Source organism: Cyprinodon tularosa, unplaced genomic scaffold (genome assembly GCF_016077235.1).
Source record: "Cyprinodon tularosa strain WSP-4 unplaced genomic scaffold, ASM1607723v1 ctg264, whole genome shotgun sequence".
Classification (NCBI taxonomy): domain Eukaryota; kingdom Metazoa; phylum Chordata; class Actinopteri; order Cyprinodontiformes; family Cyprinodontidae; genus Cyprinodon; species Cyprinodon tularosa.
In genome coordinates this window covers 262495-277511 of record NW_024038968.1, presented here as the reverse complement: position 1 = coordinate 277511, position 15017 = coordinate 262495, and the positions used below count along the sequence as shown (strand labels likewise).

At 41.1% G+C, this 15017-nt stretch overlaps 1 protein-coding gene across 1 annotated transcript in view; it reads left to right on the top strand.

Annotated features, from left to right (window-relative positions):
• Positions 1-15017, top strand: part of LOC119786077 (acidic mammalian chitinase-like) — a 69127-nt gene that overhangs the window by 3836 nt on the left and 50274 nt on the right. The gene's annotated exons all lie outside the window — the stretch shown is intronic.

The following is a 15017-nucleotide window of genomic DNA, read 5'->3' as shown; positions in this document are numbered from 1 at the left end:
TGCTTCTTACGAAGCCACTCCTTCGTTACTCGGGCGGTGTGTTTGGGATCATTGTCATGCTGAAAGACCCAGCCACGTTTCATCTTCAATGCCCTTGCTGATGGAAGGAGGTTTTCACTCAAAATTTGATGATACATGGCCCCATTCATTCTTTCCTTCACACGGATCAGTCATCCTGGTCCCTTAGCAGAAAAACAGCCCCAAAGCATGATGTTTCCACCCCCATGCTTCACTGTAGGTATGGTGTTCTTTGGATGCAACTCAGCATTCTCTCTCCTCCAGACACGACGAGTAGAGTTTTTACCAAAAAGTTGTATTTTGGTTTCATCTGACCATATGATATTCTCCCAGTCATGGTCTGGATCATCCAAATGCTCTCTAGCAAACTTGAGACGGGCCTTGACATGTACTGGCTTAAGCAGGGGGACACGTCTGGCACTGCAGGATTTGAGTCCCTGGCGGCGTAGTGTGTTACTGATGGTAGCCTTTGTTACTTTGGTCCCAGCTCTCTGCAGGTCATTCACTAGGTCCCCCCGTGTGGTTCTGGGATTTTTACTCACCGTTCTTGTGATCATTTTGACCCCACGGGGTGAGATCTTGCGTGGAGCCCCAGATCGAGGAAGATTATCAGTGGTCTTGTATGTTTTCCATTTTCTAATAATTGATCCCACAGTTCATTTCTTCACACCAAGCTGTTTACCTATTGCAGATTCAGACTTCCCAGCCTGGTGCAGGTCTATCATTTGGTTTCGGGTGTCCTTTGACAGCTCTCTAGTTTTGGCCATGGTGGAGTTTAGAGTGTGACTGTTTGAGGTTGTGGACAGACTGCTGCTTATTTACACATTTTCTTGTTGATTTCTTTCTTTCTGTTGGCGCTGTCATCGTAAGGGCAGGGAACAGTCGGAGAATAACCGCACGCTACTACATCAATTTGAGTTTCCACAAGGTGCACGTCACAGGCAACCTTTCTTTAATTTGTCACACAACAACATTGCCCAGGTTCCACAATTTATAGTCACACCCATGAATGACATCATTAAAGAGCACTCATTATCAACACACATGTGAACACCCCCACTTGCTCTTGCACTATACAATCGTCATTCAAAATTACTATTTTTTTTTTTGTTTTGAACATTTAAAACAAGTTATTTTACATTCCAAACGTATAATGCCTACATTTTCCCAGTTTTAACTTTGTGGCAGGTTTGGTAAAAACGTCTGCAACCATATCTGCTGTTGAGCAGTACACAATGTTTATTTTTCCATCATAAAGTGCAGATATGACAAAATGATACTTGATATCAACATGTTTATGATTCTCTAATGGATAGTGTTAAAGACATGCTAAAAATGAGAGAAAGGGGGACGCTTAAACATTTTTTGGGCATTGATTTTACACAGACAGATGGAGAAATAAAAGTTAACCATTAAAGGCACATAATTAAAATACTGGAGAAATTTGGTATGTCTGAATGTCGTACTAGATGCACTCCATGTAAGCAGTAGTTAAACTTTGAAAGTGACAGTGACCTTGTAGACCTAAGATTGTATCGTGAGCTTGTAGGAAGCTTAAAGGAATAGTACACCCAAAACATGATTAGCCTTCATTTGCTACTCACCGTCATGCTGAACAACAGAATGTTAGAATGTTTTTAGAGCATAAACAGTAGTGTATAGGATTTCCTAAAAGCGCGCGCCTGCGAGTTCACGACTCTACGGAAACCGCGGCAGACCAAACCAGATGAAAGTGTGCATTCAGCTCGGCAAAGAACTCATGCTCTTCCTCAACACTGAAGTCCTCAGACATTTTTCTTTCGTTGTTTCTTTCTTTGCACAGGTAAACAGCACATTTCTTCTTCTACGCTTGCATTATTGGCAGAGCAGACGCTGAATGCGCACTTTCATCTGGTTTGGTCTGCCGCGGTTTCCTTAGACTCGTGAACGCGCTTTTAGGAAGTCCTATACACTACTGTTTATGCTCTAAAAACATTCGAAATGACTTCGTTTCGAGTAAATTATGGACGCTACCCACTCAGGACACTTGGAATACATTGGACGAGCAGTATGGAGGAATATTGACACGTTTTTTTGTGGACTTTTATGGACCTTTCTGCCTCGGGCGCCATAGACCTCCATTATTTGAATGTCAGCAGACAGCAAGAAGCCTCCCAGATCTCCAGATGCATTTGAGATATCAAAAAAGTACTCCAGAGTGTTGTTCAGCATGGGGGGGGAGTAGAAAATGAAGGCTAATCATGTTTTGGGTGTACTATTCCTTTAATGTATCTCATGACGTTGTTAAATGAGGAAGTTATGTCCCCTAAAAAGGCAGTTGCGCCTCGTTGCTTACTCACCCGTTCTTTTCCTGGGAGCAAGTTATTTACTACTCTTAACTCAAACTGGGTAAAACCATATAAAAAGGACTATAAAAACAGGAGTAAAAAATAACAAGAGTTTATTCCAGATCAGGTCGTTACAGGACAGAGAAAATGCTTGGAGCTTGCACAGCTGTGGGCTCAGAAATCACGTCCGCGAGCGTCCGGCAAAGATTGAGCCCCGAAGAAGGTCGGCTTCTCCTTCTTATAGCTCATGAGTCCATGTGTTGGATCATGTCGATGTTTAGATATCCGTATCAGAAACTGACACGCCATCCATGCCCTGACCTGTATGCATCTTGCCTCTATGCCCAAGATTGCAGCTACATCTCCTCTATCAGTCCGGCTCAAAGATGTGCCCATATCCTGTATATCTTTAAAAGACAAGAAGGCTGTCCTATTTAGATGACCTATGTACACAAAGTGACATTCTGGTTATGTCTACATTTGCATTGTTTCTCAGTTTAACCAGAATGTTGGTCACCTTATGAGCATGTGCATTAAAGAAGAACTTAGTCTAAGGTCTCTCAGGTGACAGTATGTATCTGTGACTTTTAAAATGTATGCCGCGAAGAAGAGAATAAAATTCAAAATAAGAAAATGGGGAAAAAAAGAACTTTGTAACTGTCCATATAATATTCCTATAAGACCAGTGGCCAAACCAGGCAAACAAAATTATAGATTGGTACTGTACATCATTTAATGAAAATAAATGCCTCATTGAGAACCTCTGGCTATGAAACACCTAAACCTTATAATATGCAGTCAAATCTAGGACCAGAATATAAATGGTTTATCACTCTGGATCGTAATAATACCTCATGTTGTATTCGCATTGCACCAGCCTACCAGCAACTTACACCAGGTTGCCACAGCGACTTAATGACAGCCCATCCCTTTATATAAATGTTTTTCAGGTTTTACTTACCTTTTTCCATAGTGATCTTTCGGAACCCTGTTGTATTTTTCAATATGTTGATGATATTCTCAGGAAAAAGCTGCTGCTACACTCACACAGATAGTTGGTTAAGCACTCAAGGCTTTTAAGTATCCAGGGACGAGATGCAGCTTTGGAGGCCGCATGCTGTTTTTCTGGGCAGTTATTACAACACAGGGTGTAGGCATAACAAGAAAAACACCGGAAACCTATTTTAAATTATCCATAGTTGAACATGTGATGTCATTTTTAGGAATGGAAAATTTTAGCAGGAACTATGTTACAAATTATGCTGCTTTTGTAGCTCGTTTGATAATAATCACAACTAATATGAGTACTACACATTGGTATGCTCCGCTGACGGACAGCAGAAACCAAAGAAGCCTTTGTATGCTTGAAACAGTTGTTAAATCAGAATTCTGAGTAGGCCTCTCCTGACTTAGGGAGGATGTTTTATTTGGATGTTAAAGGAAAAGTCCGGTCAGCAAGGAATAATCAGGGGATCATTATTTATACTTAAAATTAATGCGTTTGCTGTACATTTTTTTAATGAATTTAGCATTAATCAGTAAAAAAAATAAAAACTATAATTTTCCTTGTGAGCGGCCATCTTTGCCCAAATCTAGTAGCCCCTCCCTCCTGCCATCTTCCAGCAGTGACGTCACGTTGCGGTAAGCCTAGCGCCATTCTCCCCGCTTTCCAAGCTAAATCAATGGGAACTACTAGACACATCTGCAATCAACAACAATTATTGAAGATTTCCAGAGGACTTCACCATTGAAATTCACCAGAGCTATAGTGAAACTGACAATGCCCACGTGCATGGCAGCTGGATGCTGGAATACATCGGGTAAAAGTGAAAAAAAGAGTTATTCCACCTTTCTGATTCCTGATCCTCCACGGACGGGTTGGTCGTTGGATCGCCAACTTGAAGAGGGAGGATTTGCCATCGAACTTCTGGCCAGAGAAAAAACCCGTAATATGTAGCCAACATTTGGAAGAAGAATGTTTTCAAGATGACTTGGATAATAGCGCGTTGTGACAAACACCAGATACAGCACTGGGACTTGATCAACAGCCGATACCGCACCGTGACAATGTCACTAACCAGTAGGTGGCAGTAGTGTTCTTTGACAAACATGGATGCCTCCAGTAAAGCACATTTACATGAAAATTACTCTGAATTAAAAACACTGATCATTTATTGAACAGGATGGAATCATTTCAGATTTAAAGAACTTTCAGAAGTTTGAATTCTGAATATGAGCGAACTTTTGCTTTAAAGAATTTGAAGGGTTTCTTAGCTCTGTTTTATGGTAGCCTAGGATATCACGCAGGGAGACTTTTATGCTATATTAGTACAAAATTAGATCCATTTGAAAAGAAATAGCCGTCCTGCACCAGAGCTCTGCTTGTAATTGCTAAAGGTCTTAAAGGGACAGCTCATGTTAACCAAGGCCAGGACATCACTGTGCATATCTCTCATGCAGTGACTAGTAAGACGTTCACCTTTTGGTCACAAAAGGACCAGTAAAATACAGGAAATATTCTTACAGCCTACTGTTCATTATGCTTTCTCGGATCTAAATATGGCAGCACCAGTGTCTAGTAAAATCCCTCATGAATTTGAAGCCTTGGCAGCTGAGGAGACTAATATTTTCCCAAATAATTTTACAGAACTAATTTAGCATGCTATAGATCTTTTCACTGATGGCCATAACCATGCTATCCCAGGAGATGGAGTTGTTGCCTCATATGTTGTGGTCTCTCTTGTGGGAAATTTATCAGATAAATTGAGGCAGAGGTCATCCCTCCTCCTGCTGCCGTCACTAGAGCCTGTGAGCTTCATAAAGGCCAGAGCATCAATGTTTATACCGATTCTTATTATGCGGTCAAAGCTGTTCATGTAGATTTGGTACATTGGATTAGAACTGACCTCCTTGCAAAAGCTAAACCAGTAAAACATATATTCCAGTTGCTTTACTGGCTTAAATTAAGCCACATAAGGTAGCTGCAATCAAATTCTCAAGTCACCAGTCTTGCACAGGAAAGTTACTCTTAGAAATAGTGCTGTAGATGCAGCAGCTAAGACAGTTGCTTTTTATCATAATAAAGGAAAATGTTTGTTTCAGATGTAGCAGTTCTCCTCTTCTACTTTTTCATTAGATAATAAAACAAAACCTGGACTTGTGGATATGCAGATTGCGGCAGCCCGCATGAGAAGCAGGCATGGATAGAAAAGGGAGCATTGAAATGTAAAAATACTTGCAGTTGGGAGTCAAATGATTGGAGAATTGTGGCCCCTCAAAACTTCTTAATATTATGTGTGAGGAAGCCAATTATAGGGGTCATCAGTACTATGAGTAAGTAGCTGAGAGAAGGCAGCTGGATCATCTGATCAGGATGAGGTGATTTGATGCCCTCTGGACTCAGTGCAGGAGGTGGGAATGGACGGATCCTAAATAAATGAACATCTCTGTTGGATAATGTCTCCCACCGCATGCATGAAGCTGGTGCTGAACTGGAGAGCTCCTTCAGTGACAGACTGCTGCTCCCTGAATGCACCAGGGAGCGTTATCACAGATCCTTCCTCCCAGCAGCTGTTAGACTCTAGAACCACCACTGTTCCCAACAACCTCAACCAGTTTTTCTATTCATGCTGATTTTACACAGTTTCAAACTTTCAGTCAGTTAAAGAACATGCTGCTACCTCTGGGATCCAAGCACAATGCCCAAACCAGTAGGCCACCACATCCCGTAAATGACAATCCCGTAATTCTACAAAAGTTAGAGAAGCTCTTTGCCATTAAGCACAGGTTGGGCTCGGCATTCCACCCACAACTGTGTGACACAAAAATAACTTGACTAGAAGCTTTTCCTTTGCTCATGTTCTCACTTAGATCCTCCCCACATACTCAGCTTGGATTGACCCAAAAATGAGTTCTGACAGGGAGAAAGATGCCCTGTCCTTTCACTGCTCAGCTGGGCTGAGGTTGCTCGCTAACTCTGGGTGAGCAAAGCGAAGAGAAGATTATATAAAGATTATATAACTCGACTGCAATCTGCTGTAAAATTCCTGCCTCTTGATGTACATGAAGTACTGACAAAGGAACCAATCAAACATGTCAAACAACGAAACAATGGAACAGATTTAAAAGGAGAGTGGGTGTACAGAAAAGTACAGAATCTGGGAAGATCCAAGGTTAAATCACGATGAAGAACAAACTAAGGTAAGCATACCTTGGCATAAATCTCATTGCAGAAAAGGAGGATCACTTAAAAAAAGAATTTTCAGAGAAATCAGAAAGCATCGCCAGATATCAGAGCAGAAGTAGAGAAGTAAAAGATCTTGTTGTATGGAAGATGCACGGTCCTGGGAGGACTGTTGGTGGTAACACGGCTAAAAGTGGTGCCCACTACAGGTGGAAAAAAAATAACAACAAACTTTCTTGTGGGAAGGTTCCACAGAGAAGAAGAGAGCAAGAAGGGAGCTAAGGAAAAGGAGACACAAGAGGGCAAACAAAAAATATCTAAGAACTCAAAAACAATCAAAAATAACAAGAACACAAAACGGAAATATAAACCAAAGGAAAATTTGAACAGAACCAAAACCATGACATACAGGAATAAAAAAAAATCACTAATATAAAAGGAAAACAGTCATCCTTAATAGACAACTTAAAAAAATAAAAAAAAAACTCGAGAAAAACTATTATAGTTCAAATATTCTTAAAACTGTTTAATAGAAAACTAAAGACTTTCTAGAAGGTATTTATAGTGTGTTGTTCTGTGATACTGTTTCCTGACAAGTGTTTATATATACAGTGCTTTCTAGAGAAGGTAGGCAAGGTTGAATTTGTCAAAATAAATGGAATGCATATTTGCCCTTTTTCTTAACTTTGCCCAAATTGATGCCCAACATTCCCATCTCTTTGACAGCTGCCTGTTGGACAAACAGACTGGATTGAAGACGGGATCTCCGATCTGCAAAGAACCGACCAATCTGAGAAGTCCCGTCCATTACACCGAGCCAAAACAGTAATATCCATTTCAAAAAGTTAAAAAACAATCCACTGGGCTTTGTTTTCAAGTTTGAAGACGTTTCTCTTCCCATCCAGGAAACTTTTTCAATTCAAAATGTTACAAATTGCGTTGAGTTCCAGGTTTTATTCAGTAGCCCAACAAAGCCTTGTTTTAGTTTAGAAAATATTCAAATTGACCTGACTAACGGGTCCCCCCCTTTGGAATGGGGCTCATTTGGCTTCTTTGTTAGCCTGCAATTCCCCATACCTATATGTCTCTGAAAGGGGGGTCGTTAAAGGGAATTGTTGGCCTGGCTGAATAGGTGAGGCCCCTGTAAAGGGGTTGGGGCTGCGATGATAATGGGAAGGAATCAACTCTATCGCTGCATTGTACGTTTTTGAAAGCTGAAATCTGAGTCCACGCCCTGTGTCTAAAGTTTTTTTTTTTTTTATTAACATAGATGGCTTCCTTCATGGTCCTCTCAAACCACCTGCCTTCTTTGTGTCATGATGGGTTATGGAACCTAGCCCATATGCAGAACACTCGGAGGCAGGAGAAAAGTTCAAAGGTTTATTAAAGGAAATGTGAAATAATAAAACAGGTCCTGGGTTAGGGAGACTGATCTGGATAGGTTCACCACTGATCAGGAGATGAGCAGAGCTGCAGAGAAGGGGGGAACCTTGTGGATCCAGAGGCAGTTGGCAGGCCGAGGGTTGAGGGCTAGCAGAGTTTGAGCTAAGTGCAGGCCGGAGGAGAACTGAGAGCTTTGGCTGAGGCAGTCTGAGTACTGGCAGGCAGGTTCCAGGTTGGGAACACAGTGCAGGCAGGAGGAGAGCTGAGAGCTGGGCAGAGGCACTCTGAGTGCAGACAGGCAGACTCCAGGCTTGGCACTCTCTCTCTCTCTCTTGAGGACCTGGCTGAGGTGGAAGCAGAGCTTACTGTGTGCTTGAAGGCAGATCACTGACTGAGTCTCTCTCCAGGTTATCCCCTGAGGGCGGGCAGGCAGATTCTGACTGAAGAGGCCCTCCAGAGTTAAACTGAGAACGGGCAGGCAGATTCCCAGCAGAGTAAACTCTCCAGAGTTTCAGGTTAACGGGCAGGATCTACCGTTACTGGCAAACACTCTGGCCTTGGAGTGTTAGTCTCCTCCTCCTTAAGTAGGCCCAAGGCTGATGAGGAGATGAAAGACAGGTGTTGCAGGTGAGCACAAGCCCTCAGGAAGGGATCCTTGGCGCCCTCTGGTGGGCAAACCTCCGGATCCCAACACTTTTTCCAAAATGTGAACATTCTGGTCCTCCAAAGAATGTCCTTTGTCCATAAGGTGTAGAGTGGTGGTGTAGGTGTAAAGGCTTTTCCTGAGGAGGTCGCTTTTATGTGTTAGGCCATGCATCTGTAGAGAGGATGTTTGGTTTCATTCCTAACTGCATTGAACTGCATACACCACTCCACTCATGTTTGTTCTGGGGGGTTTTGTCCTTAGGATGCACTAGTCTCTGTTTAAGGGTCTTGTTTGGTTTGAAATGTTCTGGGATTTTGTGTTTTGAGAAAATCCTTTTATCTTTCAAAACCCTTTCAGAGACATAGACAGGTATTACAGGCTAACAAAGGAAGCCAAAGAACCTCCACTCCAAAGGGGTGGACCCGCTCGTCTCTATTCAATTTGCATGTTTTCGAAACAAAAACAAGGCTTTGTTGGTACACCTTGGCCTGGAACTCAACGCTATTTCTGACATTTTGAATTTAAAAAGCTTCCTGCATGGGAAGAGAAACGTCTTCAAACTTGGAAAAAAAGTCCAGTGGATTATTTTTAACTTTTTTGGAATGACTGTGACCCGGATGACTGAGAATCTTCACCATCACAGTAACATCGAACCTTCCCTCTTTCCATCTGATGCTTAACCCTTTATAGGGCAAGTTACTGTTTTTGATAAACTTTTTACCCATGGATCTTAAAATAAGATAATTAGATAATATGCTCTTGAAATAAGGCAATCCAATTATTTTTTTCTTATTTTAAATCTAAATGATCTTGTTTCATTGGCAAATTGTCTCTTTTATTTCCTCAATTCAAGAACAAATGCACTTATTTTAAGAAAAAAAAATGACCCATCTAGATTTAGATTTTTTTCCAGTGTACTGTAAATTAAGTTGGAAAAAAAGTTAAGTCAAGAAAAAAAGGTAAAAAGCTCATTAAAAATTTAAAAAGTTAATAAGCCTATTTAACAATAATATTTAGATTTATAAGCTAAAAAATGTAATAATTAATGCTTATTAATGCCTCTAAGGTTATGTTGGACCAAAAAAAAAAAGTGTTTCATGAATTTCTTATAGAAGAACTTTTGTTATTTTACCTAATATATTCTAGCAAGTTCTAGTTATAACATTGACATTAATTTTTGCCATCAAAATATCCATATTTTTTGAATGTTACAAATTGTAATAAGGTCTTGTTGTGGATTCCAATAAAACTATTGGCTGGAAATTGAGTGGAGTGCACTATAAAGGGTTAATAAGTGCTCTGCTTTGGTGAACTAGGTAGAGTAGATAATTGTGCATATGTGCGTGTTTTATCTAAAAGAAGCTTTCTTAACAGCCTCTATTAAGAGATTGGAATGCTAGTGTTCACTGAGTCAACAATGTTGTGCTATCCGTTTCTGGAGACACTGCAACAGGGGACTGCCTAGCATCGTTAGCTCGCAGCTGCCTCATGTCCAGCCACATTGTAGAAACCACGTTGTGAGCTTTAACCTTTCCTTTGTTTCAGAACTCGCCCAGACTGGAAGTTCCTGGGACCAGCTTGTCATGTTTTGTTTTAGGTTCATAACCCACATGTAGAAACACTTGGAAACAGGAGAAAAAGTTCAAAGGTTTATTGAATTAACAGGTCAGGGGGTAATCAGATTCAGGACTGGTCACGACTGGTTTCTCTGCAGAGGGGGACAGAATGGTTAGCAGATATCCTGATATGTTTGCTGGTTGGATGAGTGCAGGTCTGTACCTGTTCACAGGTTTGAGGAGAGCGGCTGAGGAGGGGAACCAGGAGGGTCCAGAGGCTGTGGGCAGGCAGAGAGCTAGGCAGACCGGTATCTTACAGATTAACCTTCCAGGGTTCTCCAAAGGTCAGACAGACTGGTTTCAGACTGAGAAACTCCTCCTGAATTTCTGGGTTCAGACAGGTTCTTCCTAGGAAGCAGAGAGGACAAAAACAGGTTAGGTTCTGGTTCAGGTTTCTGGGGAGTCAGAGAATCAGACAGGCAGGTCGGCTAAGGTTTGCTAACCATAACTGGCATAACACTCTGGCGTCGGAGTGATGCTCTGCCTCTCCTTAAATGCCGGTCTCCTGGTGAGCTCATGAGCCGCAGGTGTGGTGGTCAGCTTCAGCTCCAGGAGACCCAGAATGCCCTCTGCTGGAGAAAGGTGGACAGACCTCCAGATCCCAACACAGCTAAGCTAACCCATTCTGTTTCAGCTTCAACACACTTTTAAGCATTCCTGAGTCTTTGTTCATTTTTCACCGTAAAGCCAAATTAAACTTCACTGTTTTCACTGCATTTAACATCTCTGCTTCAGGGTTTATTTACATTTATCTACTTCTATTTTTAAAAGACGCTTTCAATGTCATGATTTTACCAAGGTTCAGATCCAAATGCAGAAGACCAAACAGAAAGACCAGGGAAAAGGTAAAACAGGTTTATTAAGAAATTGTGATGAATCCAGTGTTGCTCTGAACACTGCTAAACCGGAACTGAAAAGTGAGGGATGACATAGCGGTTAGTTCAGGCTCAGTGGGAAATTTGATTTGTGAACTTGCAGAGGAGGATTTGTTGACTCTTTGACTCCAGTTTGTGTGCTGTAGTTCCAGTGTTTGTCTGATTCGGTGGAGGGCGGAACAGGGTTTACCCAGAATACGGCTGTTTGTAGGTGAACGGAGAAAGCTGAGTACCACTCAGATTTCCTGTGGTACTTGAACGGGTCGTAGTGGAGATGAATCCCTTCCTCAGTGTGAAGCTCAAACGATCTCTTGGGGGAAAGGTTGATTCAAACCTCCAGTTTAAATCCTTAGCTCAGTTTGAAGCTCAGTTGATCCTTCCAGGGAGAGAAGGTCCGAAAAAAACAGTTTGCAGGATGACTTCCTGCCGTGAGGCAAAGACAAAAAAACTATGTTAAAACTCAGGTTGACAAAACACAGTTTGACTCAGCAAAACTCAGCTTGGCTAGAGTACCCAAAACTGGCAAACACTCTGGCGTCGAGGTAGTGGCAGTCAGCAGCTTAAGAACAGTCCGTTAACGAGGAAACCATCAGCAGGTGTGTGAGGAGGCGGACCAGAACCAGGCGCCTCCTGGTGGAGGAAGGGAGACAAACACAGAAACACAAACACGCAGAGAGGAGTCCTGCCATTCAATGCATTTAGCCTTAAAAACTGAACATCCACCAGAGGCTCTTAATGGGACCCTTTTATTTATGTATATACTTTTGCTTATTTTTAATAGTGTTTGTGTTTGTGTAGTTATTAGATATAATAATACTGTTATAGGGATTATTATTGACTTATTATTATTGATTATTATTGTTAGCAAATAAAGGTACAATTCTTAATCTCTGGTGTTTTTTGTGGCCTTTATACTGTGAAAGTTTTTCTCTCAATGTCAGAAGCATCCAAATGAACAGAGACAGATTTATTTGGTTGGTGATTAATATCTCTGCTGATAGCCATAGTCTAAATGGCCGGTCCAGCAGCCCATCCTTTTAGATAAGAGATTAAGAACCCTAGTGAGTAAGCAAATTGCAGTTATAATCATTATTCTTATGATAATTTATAAGTTTTAACATCAATTTGAATTACCTATTAATTAATTATAATGTGCATTTGTAATTATTTCATATATTCATAATATTCTGGTAAAATTCACAACACAGACAGGAAAAACTGGTTGGTGATTAATATCTCTGCTGATAATCTTGGTCTAAATTGCTGAATTTGTGAAAGACAATTGGATTTGAACAGCCGGTCCAGATGTCCAACCTTGGGTAGAAGACTAAATAGCTTGGTGAGTAAGCAGATCACTCCTAACCATTTAACTAATAATCATAAAGTGGCTTTACCTATGATTTAATTGACCTATTAATCAATACATCATCCCGTTGTAGTTACTTAATATATTCATAATCTGCTAGTGAAATTGAGCAACACTCCTGTTTTACTTATCAGAACGGGTGGTTAAGCAACTATATTTGCATTTTCTTATCAGCTAAGAGCAGGATCCTGCTGCATTTCCGTTACTATTATAAGAAAGACAAAATGTAAGTTTTAATGATGTAAAAAGCTAGCCTGGGTGCCATTCCGAACTTAGTCCCGCCCACAACGTTTGAGGTCGGGAAGTTCGGTCTGGCATTGCTCCATAGTAGCGCGAGTATGATCGCCCACTCTATGGCGATCCAATCAAATTGTCAGGGCGGGCTTTATATGATGATGGACAGATGATCAACAGTAACGTAATCAACCACGTGACCAAAGCGCGCTTGGGTGACAACAACAATGGCTGCCGCTGGAGAGTTGAGGTGTGTAGATTCTGCTATTAGGTCTGTTCTAGAAGATATCGACAGCAAATAAATTTTAAAAGAGGAACAGAGAAACGCGATCAAGGCTCATCTTCTTATTCTAGGCGTGCAACTGCACGCTTTGATTTTTGTTGACAACAACTATGCGTCGCTTAACATACGTCACGCACTCCGTTGCTCTTATTGGTTGTAGGTCTATCCAATTGAGTGCAGAGGCATTTTTTTTCCTGGTTCGTTCGAAACACGCCCCATAATCACAGCTCTATGGAGCAGCATCAGACTCATTCTGGCTAGAATTGAGTCGGACTACGTCAGGCTAGTAAAAAGCACCACTGAGTCTAGTTCCCTTCAGTGTGGTGGTGTCTCCCTGAATGCCCATGGCTGACAGAGTCTTTGGAAAATCCACCAAAAGTCCCAATATCCCAAAAGGAATAGTAGCGTATCTGCCTTCATCTCAGATATTTTAAAACACAGGCTACTTCTCATTGGCCTGTCAGATCATGCGGTTGCTTGGTTTTCAAATTATCTAGAAAACAGGTCCCAGTGTATAAAATGTGAGGAGCTTTGTTCTGAAGTTGTTACTGTTCACAAGGGTGTGCCACAAGGTTCTGTTTTGGGACCCCTCTTATTTATCTCGTACATCAACAATGTTGAACAAAATGTCTCTGATGCTAATATGCATTTTTATGCTAATGATACCATTATTTATTGATTTGGGTTGTCTCTTGAACAGGCTATTCATTCCCTAAAAAAAGCCTTTGTTGCTGTACAGTATTCATTTATTAGTCTTAAATTATTTCTTAATCCTGACAAAACAAAGTTCATGTTGTTTTCAAGTAATAGGAAGGTGCCTCAAACCCTTCCAGCAGTGTCCACTCTGGAGGGGGATGTCATTGAGGTGGAACATGAATATAAATACCTTGGAATTGGAATTGATGACTCCCTCACCTTCAAACCTTTTATTGATGAACTTAAGAAATCACCAATTAAACTGGGTTTCTTCTTTCTTAAATGGTCATTTTCTTCTTTTGGAGTAAAAAAGCGCCTTGTCTCTGCCACATTTTTATCGGTCTTAGATTATGGTGACCTTTTAATATAAGAATGCTGCTTCTTCATGTTTTCAAATGTTGGACTCTGTTTACCATGCTTGATTGAGGTTCATCACAAACTGTAACACATCACTGACCTCTCAGGTGGGATGGCCTTCCCTCTCTACCAGTGTATCGTTGCTACACTTTTATTTCCAAGGCCCTTCTTGGATTACTGCCCTCTTACATTTGTACCTTACTTCCACAGAAAAGCATGGCTTCCTTTGCCCTGAGATCCAACCATCAGCCGTTGCTCGCTGTTCCTTTTCCCCGAACAGAACGAGGGAAGAAAGCCTTTAGCTACGCAGCTCATTGTGTGTGGAATTTTTTTTTACAATGAAATTGGAAATTGACTGAGTTTTTTTCTTTAAATGCTTTTAAAGCTACAGTGTGTAATAATTACAGGGATATACAGTCAGAAATGTAATATATTATACATAACTATGTTATTTATCATCATCTACGAGCTCAGCCTCTTAACCTTAATATTTGCGTTGCCTTAGAATTCGTCATTTATAATTACATAGGAGCGGGTCTCGCAGCCATGGAGGCATACATCTTTGCGCTACGGCAGCGCAGAGCCAACAAACTAGTGATTGCGAGATCGCCAAAACGTCACAACGATGTAGAAAAAATAACAGGTATATTTATTATCTTAAGTCTACATGAAATCTATACCCTACACAGACTAATGAAATACTATCTGTAAAATTATCTATGTAAACAAACCTCATCACTTGAGAAGGTAGGTGATGCGGACGTCGTGGAAGACATTTTGTCCCGTAACGCTCGCCGTACTGTTGGGGGGGAGAAGCGGTGGGGGGGAAATGTTCATGTTGCTGCAGTCTGCAGTCTGAGCGCTAGATGTCGCTAAAAGTTACACACTGTAGCTTTAAGTTGAAAGTGAAAGAATTTAAAGCAGCCTCAACAATCTGTAATTGTTTTACTTGATATATATATATATATTAGGGGTGGAACGATTCACAAAATCCACGGTTCGGTTCGATTCACGGTTTCTGGTCACGGTTTTC